Genomic DNA, 9,318 nt, shown 5'->3' on the forward strand with positions numbered 1-9,318 from the left:
AGGATAGGATACGTTAGGGGATAGGATAGGATAGGATGGAGAATAGGATAGGATAGATGATATTATAGGATAGAGGACAGGATAGGACAGAGGATACGTTATTATAGAGGATAGGATAGGATAGAGGAGAGGATTGCATAGAGGATAGGATAGGGGATTGGATAGGATAGAGGATAGGATAGGATAGAGGATACGATAGAGGATTGGATAGTATAAAGGATAGGAGAGGGTAGAGGATAGTATAGGATAGATGATATTATAGGATAGAGGATAGGATAGGATAGAGGATAGGATAGGATAGAGGATAGGATGGGATAGAGGATAGGATAGGATATAGGATAGGATAGGATAGAGGATAGATAGAGGATAGAGGATAGGATAGGATAGAGGATAGATAGAGGATAGGATAGGATAGAGAATAGTGTAGAGGATATTATAGGATAGTGGATAGCATAGGATAGAGGATATGATAGGATAGAGTATAGGATAGGGCAGGGGATGGGATAGGATACAGGATACGATACGATAGAGGATAGTATAGAGGATAGGATAGCATAGAGGATAGGATAGAGGATAGGATAGAGGATAGGATAGAGGATAGGTTAGGATAGAGGAGAGGATAGGATAGAGGATAGGATAGGATAGAGGATAGGATTGGATAGAGGATAGGATAGGATAGAGGATAGATAGAGGATAGGATAGGATAGAGAATAGGGTAGAGGATATTATAGGATAGTGGATAGCATAGGATAGAGGATATGATAGGATAGAGTATAGGATAGGGCAGGGGATGGGATAGGATACAGGATACGATACGATAGAGGATAGGATAGAGGATAGGATAGCATAGAGGATAGGATAGAGGATAGGATAGAGGATAGGATAGAGGATAGGTTAGGATAGAGGAGAGGATAGGATAGAGGATAGGATAGGATAGAGGATAGGATAGGATAGAGGATAGGATAGGATAGAGGATAGGATAGGATAGAGGATAGGATAGGATAGAGGATAGGATAGGATAGAGGATAGATAGAGGATAGGATAGGATAGAGAATAGGGTAGAGGATATGGTAGGATAGTGGATAGCATAGGATAGAGGATATGATAGGATAGAGTATAGGATAGGGCAGGGGATGGGATAGGATACAGGATACGATACGATAGAGGATAGGATAGAGGATAGGATAGCATAGAGGATAGGATAGAGGATAGGATAGAGGATAGGATAGAGGAGTGGATAGGATAGAGGATATTATAGAACAGAGGATATTATAGAACAGAGGATTGGATAGGATAGAGGATAGGATAGGATAGAGGAAAGGATAGGATTGAGGAGAGGATAGGATAGAGGATACGATTTTGGATAGGATAGGACAGAGGATAGGATAGGTTAGAGGATAAGATAGATTAGAGGATTGGATAGGATAGAGTATAGGATATAGGATTGGATAGTATAGAGGATAGGATACGTTAGGGGATAGGATAGGATAGGATGGAGAATAGGATAGGATAGATGATATTATAGGATAGAGGACAGGATAGGACAGAGGATACGTTATTATAGAGGATAGGATAGGATAGAGGAGAGGATTGCATAGAGGATAGGATAGGGGATTGGATAGGATAGAGGATAGGATAGGATAGAGGACACGATAGAGGATTGGATAGTATAAAGGATAGGAGAGGGTAGAGGATAGTATAGGATAGATGATAGGATAGGATAGAGGATAGGATAGGATAGAGGATAGGATAGAGAATAGGATAGGATAGAGGATAGGATAGAATAGAGTATAGAATAGGATAGAGGATAGGAATAGATAGAGGATAGGATAGGATAGAGGATAGGATAGAGGATAGGATAGAGGATAGGATAGAGGATAGGATAGGATAGGATAGATGATAGGATAGGATAGAGGATAGGATAGGATAGAGGATAGGATAGGATAGAGGATAGGATAGGATAGAGGATAGGATAGGATAGAGGATAGGATTGGGTAGAGGATACGATATTATAGAGGATAGGATAGAGGATAGGATAGGATAGATGATAGGATAGGATAGAGGATAGCATAGAATAGAGGATAGGATAGAGGATAGGATAGGATAGAGGATAGGATAGGATAGAGGATAGGATAGGATAGTGGATAGGATAGGATAGAGGATGGGACAGGATAGAGGATAGGATAGGATAGAGGATAGGATATTATAGAGGATAGGATAGGTTAGAGGATACGATATTATAGAGGATAGGATAGGATAGAGGATAGGGTAGGGGATTGGATAGGAAAGAGGATAGGAGACGATAGAGGATAGGATAGGATAGAGGATAGGATAGGATAGAGGATAGGATAGGATAGAGGATAGGATAGGATAGAGGATAGGATAGGATAGAGGATAGGATAGGATAGAGGATAGGATAGGATAGAGGATAGGATAGGATAGAGGATAGGATAGGATAGATTATATGATAGGATAGAGGACAGGATGGGATAGAGGATAGGATAGGATAGAGGATAGGATAGAGGATAGGATAGGGGATTGGATAGGGTAGGGGATAGGATAGGATAGAGGATAGGATTGCATAGAGGATAGGATAGATTATAGAATAGGATAGGTGATAGGATAGCATAGAGGATGGTATCGCATAGAGGATAGGATAGGGGATTGGATAGGATAGAGGATAGGAGACGATAGAGGATAGGATAGGATAGAGGATAGGATACGATAGAGGATAGGATAGGATAGAGGATATGATAGGATAGAGGATAGGACAGGATAGAGGATAGGATAGGATAGAGGATAGGATAGGATACAGGATACGATACGATAGAGGATAGGATAGAGGATAGGATAGCATAGAGGATAGGATAGAGGATAGGATAGAGGATAGGATAGAGGAGTGGATAGGATAGAGGATATTATAGAACAGAGGATATTATAGAACAGAGGATTGGATAGGATAGAGGATAGGATAGGATAGAGGATAGGATAGGATAGAGGATAGGATAGGATAGATGTTAGGATAGGATTGAGGAGAGGATAGGATAGAGGATACGATTTTGGATAGGATAGGACAGAGGATAGGATAGGTTAGAGGATAAGATAGATTAGAGGATTGGATAGGATAGAGTATAGGATATAGGATTGGATAGTATAGAGGATAGGATACGTTAGGGGATAGGATAGGATAGGATGGAGAATAGGATAGGATAGATGATATTATAGGATAGAGGACAGGATAGGACAGAGGATACGTTATTATAGAGGATAGGATAGGATAGAGGAGAGGATTGCATAGAGGATAGGATAGGTGATTGGATAGGATAGAGGATAGGATAGGATAGAGGATACGATAGAGGATTGGATAGTATAAAGGATAGGAGAGGGTAGAGGATAGTATAGGATAGATGATATTATAGGATAGAGGATAGGATACGATAGAGGATAGGATAGGATAGAGGATAGGATAGGATAGAGGATAGGATAGGATATAGGATAGGATAGGATAGAGGATAGATAGAGGATAGAGGATAGGATAGGATAGAGGATAGATAGAGGATAGGATAGGATAGAGAATAGGGTAGAGGATATTATAGGATAGTGGATAGCATAGGATAGAGGATATGATAGGATAGAGTATAGGATAGGGCAGGGGATGGGATAGGATACAGGATACGATACGATAGAGGATAGGATAGAGGATAGGATAGCATAGAGGATAGGATAGAGGATAGGATAGAGTATAGGATAGGGCAGGGGATGGGATAGGATACAGGATACGATACGATAGAGGATAGGATAGAGGATAGGATAGCATAGAGGATAGGATAGAGGATAGGATAGAGGATAGGATAGAGGATAGGTTAGGATAGAGGAGAGGATAGGATAGAGGATAGGATAGGATAGAGGATAGGATTGGATAGAGGATAGGATAGGATAGAGGATAGATAGAGGATAGGATAGGATAGAGAATAGGGTAGAGGATATTATAGGATAGTGGATAGCATAGGATAGAGGATATGATAGGATAGAGTATAGGATAGGGCAGGGGATGGGATAGGATACAGGATACGATACGATAGAGGATAGGATAGAGGATAGGATAGCATAGAGGATAGGATAGAGGATAGGATAGAGGATAGGATAGAGGATAGGTTAGGATAGAGGAGAGGATAGGATAGAGGATAGGATAGGTTAGAGGATAGGATAGGATAGAGGATAGGATAGGATAGAGGATAGGATAGGATAGAGGATAGGATAGGATAGAGGATAGGATAGGATAGAGGATAGATAGAGGATAAGATAGGATAGAGAATAGGGTAGAGGATATGGTAGGATAGTGGATAGCATAGGATAGAGGATATGATAGGATAGAGTATAGGATAGGGCAGGGGATGGGATAGGATACAGGATACGATACGATAGAGGATAGGATAGAGGATAGGATAGCATAGAGGATAGGATAGAGGATAGGATAGAGGATAGGATAGAGGAGTGGATAGGATAGAGGATATTATAGAACAGAGGATATTATAGAACAGAGGATTGGATAGGATAGAGGATAGGATAGGATAGAGGATAGGATAGGATTGAGGAGAGGATAGGATAGAGGATACGATTTTGGATAGGATAGGACAGAGGATAGGATAGGTTAGAGGATAAGATAGATTAGAGGATTGGATAGGATAGAGTATAGGATATAGGATTGGATAGTATAGAGGATAGGATACGTTAGGGGATAGGATAGGATAGGATGGAGAATAGGATAGGATAGATGATATTATAGGATAGAGGACAGGATAGGACAGAGGATACGTTATTATAGAGGATAGGATAGGATAGAGGAGAGGATTGCATAGAGGATAGGATAGGGGATTGGATAGGATAGAGGATAGGATAGGATAGAGGATACGATAGAGGATTGGATAGTATAAAGGATAGGAGAGGGTAGAGGATAGTATAGGATAGATGATATTATAGGATAGAGGATAGGATAGGATAGAGGATAGGATAGGATAGAGGATAGGATAGGATAGAGGATAGGATAGGATATAGGATAGGATAGGATAGAGGATAGATAGAGGATAGAGGATAGGATAGGATAGAGGATAGATAGAGGATAGGATAGGATAGAGAATAGGGTAGAGGATATTATAGGATAGTGGATAGCATAGGATAGAGGATATGATAGGATAGAGGATAGGATAGGGCAGGGGATGGGATAGGATACAGGATACGATACGATAGAGGATAGAATAGAGGATAGGATAGCATAGAGGATAGGATAGAGGATAGGATAGAGGATAGGATAGAGGATAGGTTAGGATAGAGGAGAGGATAGGATAGAGGATAGGATAGGATAGAGGATAGGATTGGATAGAGGATAGGATAGGATAGAGGATAGATAGAGGATAGGATAGGATAGAGGATAGGGTAGGATAGAGGATAGGATAGAGGATAGGATAGGATAGAGGATAGAATAGGATAGAGGATAGGATAGGATAGAGGATAGGATAGGATAGAGGATAGGATAGGATAGAGGATAGGATAGGATAGAGGATAGGATAGGATGGAAGATAGGATAGGATAGAGGGTAGGATAGGATAGAGGATAGGATAGGATAGGATAGGATAGGATAGGATAGAGGATAGGATAGGATAGAGGATAGGATAGGATAGAGGATAGGATTGCATAGCGGATAGGATAGATTATAGAATAGGATAGAGGATAGAATAGGATAGAGATTAGGCTAGGGTAGATGATATTATAGGATAGAGGATACGATATTATAGAGGATAGGATAGGATAGAGGATATGATCGGATAGAGGATAGGATAGGGGATTCGATAGGATAGAGGATAGGAGACGATAGAGGATAGGATAGGATAGAGGATAGGATAGGATAGAGGATAGGATAGGATAGGATAGGATAGGATAGGATAGAGGATAGGATAGGATAGAGGATAGGATAGGATAGAGGATAGGATAGAGGATAGGATAGGATAGAGGACCAGAGCAAAGTGAACCGCCACGGTAATCGGAGCTTAACAGCAGATTTTTGAGTCTATAGCCGCGAAAGAAACAAAGAAGTTAAACTCGAAGTGAGTTTCAAGCATTAATTAAAAGAAGAATTACAAATAAGATAATTAATTCGCGCGATTTCGAGGAAAATAAGAGCAAATCTCCCCCGGGGGACTAGTTCCGAATCTCCGGGTTCAAATCACGTGAATTCGGTTATTAAACTGAACAAAGTGGATCGAGACACAGTGTAAAGTAAATTAAAATTAATTAATTATTTAATTAAGGTACTTACTTGTTATCGGGAATTCGTACGGTACGGTTTTTTCCTCGTGGAAAATCCACTCGGTCGCACGAATCGATGAAATACCACGGTCCGGAACATCTAGAAAAAAAAAGAGAGAAAATAATAAATTAGTTACTAATTAATAAAACAAGACGGGCTTGTGCGTGCGGAGATTACTCGACACGAAAACCCCTTCCTTCCAGTAAATCAAGGAACGGAGAGTGCCGGTGAAAAACCTGTAAAAAGAAAAAATTATTAGTATAATTAAAATTAATGGTCGGAGTGAGGGACACATTGAGAACAGAAGTGCATTAACTGAAAGTGAGTAAAAAGGACTTAAAGTGAGGAATTTAGGGAAAAAATTTCGAAATAGAGAAGTACCACCAGATAAACCGATACACACGGACCAGGAAGAGGGACCACACCGCGAGGGGTCGGTCGTATCTCATAAAAATAAGGTAGGAGAAAGGGTTTAGTGCCTAAAAATAGGAAAGAGTAGAGAAAAGTAGGAAAAGAGATCATTTGACCTTGAACACAAGAGAGAACTAGCGGTTTTTATATAACTAACCCACATCTATTAGTGCAGCTACGGATAGGGATAGACATAAGAAGCAATCGCCCTATAGGAAGTTTTCTCGTAAAACCTATCCCTGTAGGTGTTAGGGTCGTTATCTCGAGAACGGGGGGCCGGAGGCGAAAATCGTGTACCTCCGAAACTTCTTCGGAGACCAGTCGCCAACCCCGAGATACCCCCCCCCCCCCCCCAAGAGGATAGCCTACCCAGAAAATTTTTTCAGTCGAAAATTTATGGGACACCCGGTGTATAAGAAAAACTTAGACTTTATCCGATCTAGGCGTGCGACGGCTCGTTGTAAAGCTCTAGCCGAGCCCTAACCGACTACCGGATCAGCTTTTTGAAAATCTCAAAATTCGAGGTAATTTTTCCCACAGCTCGGAAAGGAGGGGGCAAAATCGAAAAAGTTTTTCAGGGGGGAGAATACTTCTCCAATCCGACCCCGAAAGACTCGCCACCCTCCGAAATAGGCGTATACCGAATTTCGGCCCGATAGGTCAATTTTCGTACGGAACCATAATCGCGAAAACACCTAAGAAAACGCCGGGTACGATAAAACCGTGTGGGGGCTCTTTGGAAAGCCAGAGAGCAGGGCTGGCATTTCGCCAAAGCAGATTTTGTATATCGTGTAAAATAAAAGAAGTAACATACAGTTAAGAATAAAAAATTAGAGTAAGAGAAGGTATCGACACCTTGACACGTTTAGACCACGCGCAGGCGTTTTAATGATAGGTTAAATTAGGCTAAGAGCGAAAAAACCAAAAAAAAATCAATTAAAAATAAGGTAGCGTTTAAGACTAGAAAATAAGAACATTTATAGAAATATATATATATATATATATATATATATATATACATAGAGGCTAGAAAATTATTTACAGTAGCGAATAAAATAAGATAAGATACGTTAAAAGTTAAATAAGAAGTTAGTTTATTTTAGTGTTTTTGAATTTGAATTTGAATTTATTGCATTTCGTATACTATACTATACTATATTATACTAAGCACTATTATACTGTATTAGATTTACAAACAATTTTGAATAAGCGAAATAGTTTTAACTACGACAGACATTGTAATTTTTAGGTGATTCTGTAATTTTAGAAAATGAAACAGAGACAAATACCCGTTTATCTCTGGGCGTTCCGAAATTACTACCTCCCCTGAAAGCGCATACAATAAGTACCTAAAATTAGAACAAAAAGTACAAAAGATCATACAATAAATAACAGTTAAAGTAAATTGACCAGTTTGTAATAATAATAATTGCAAATATCTTTGCGTTAGATAACTCTAATTTTCTAATTTCATAATATAATTTCTGTGTCAGGTAAGGCGATAACCAAGAGTTTCCTGTAAACAGAAATAGAAATAGAATTGGAGAAAGTTAAATAGAAATAGAGAAAAATAAGAAATATAGATAAAAAAGAGAATAAGAAACAAAATTAGAAGCAGAACCTGAAATTGAAATACAAATAGCAATAGAAACACAGATAAGAGAATTAGCAAATAAAATCAGAATAGTTTAACCACTACTTACCTCAGAATAGTTTAACCACTACTTACCTAAAAACACCTGAAAATAAGAAAAAATTTTTTTATAATTTCAGCTAAGAATAATATAAGTTTAGAAAAAATAAAAAAAAAAAAGCAATACAACTCCGCAGTATAACATATAATTTGAAATTGACAACACATAATTTGAAATCGACATACCTTATCCGTAGTGCAACCTAGAAGAAATAAAAACAGCTATTAATATAGAGAAAAGTGGAATAATAAGAATAAAAAGAGTAGATACAGAAACAATAGGGATTTGAAACAGTAAATTGCAGTAGGTTATAACCAGCGGCCTGTTAAACAAGCGTTAGATAGTTAAAGGAGCTCGAGCGGAGGGAAGGGGAGGGGGGCTGCGATCGTTGCGTAACCGACCTAACCGACCGACCCCGAGCGAGCCTACATACAGCAAGCAAACAAACAGGGACAGAGGACTAGGAAGAGAGAAGAAGAAGAAGAAGAAGCAGGATAGACACATAGACAGAAAAACAATACAAGGACAGAAATAACCGCCACCAAAGACTGACATATACACACTTAGATAAGTACACACAGGCAAACAAACCGACCCTTACAAACACAAGTAAACTCTCACACAGACAGACATAACGTAGACGGTACCATTGAGAGAGAAACAAATATAACAGATACTGAAGAAGAAAGAAGGAAGATGGATGAAGAGGAGAAGTGGCTAACGCCACGCCACCCACCGGATAAAGGAATTATATTTAGAAAAAGCGATAAGATGAAAAGAAGCACAGAAAAAGAAAGAACCAAAAGAGACAGGGAGAATTTCGAGTCGGACTCGGAATCCCAATTTTCAGATGTGGTCCTTATTGGAAGCACGACTATGAAAAAGAAAAGGATAGACGACCGTAATAAC

This window comes from Halictus rubicundus, unplaced genomic scaffold (assembly GCF_050948215.1).
Source record: "Halictus rubicundus isolate RS-2024b unplaced genomic scaffold, iyHalRubi1_principal scaffold0061, whole genome shotgun sequence".
Lineage (NCBI taxonomy): Eukaryota > Metazoa > Arthropoda > Insecta > Hymenoptera > Halictidae > Halictus > Halictus rubicundus.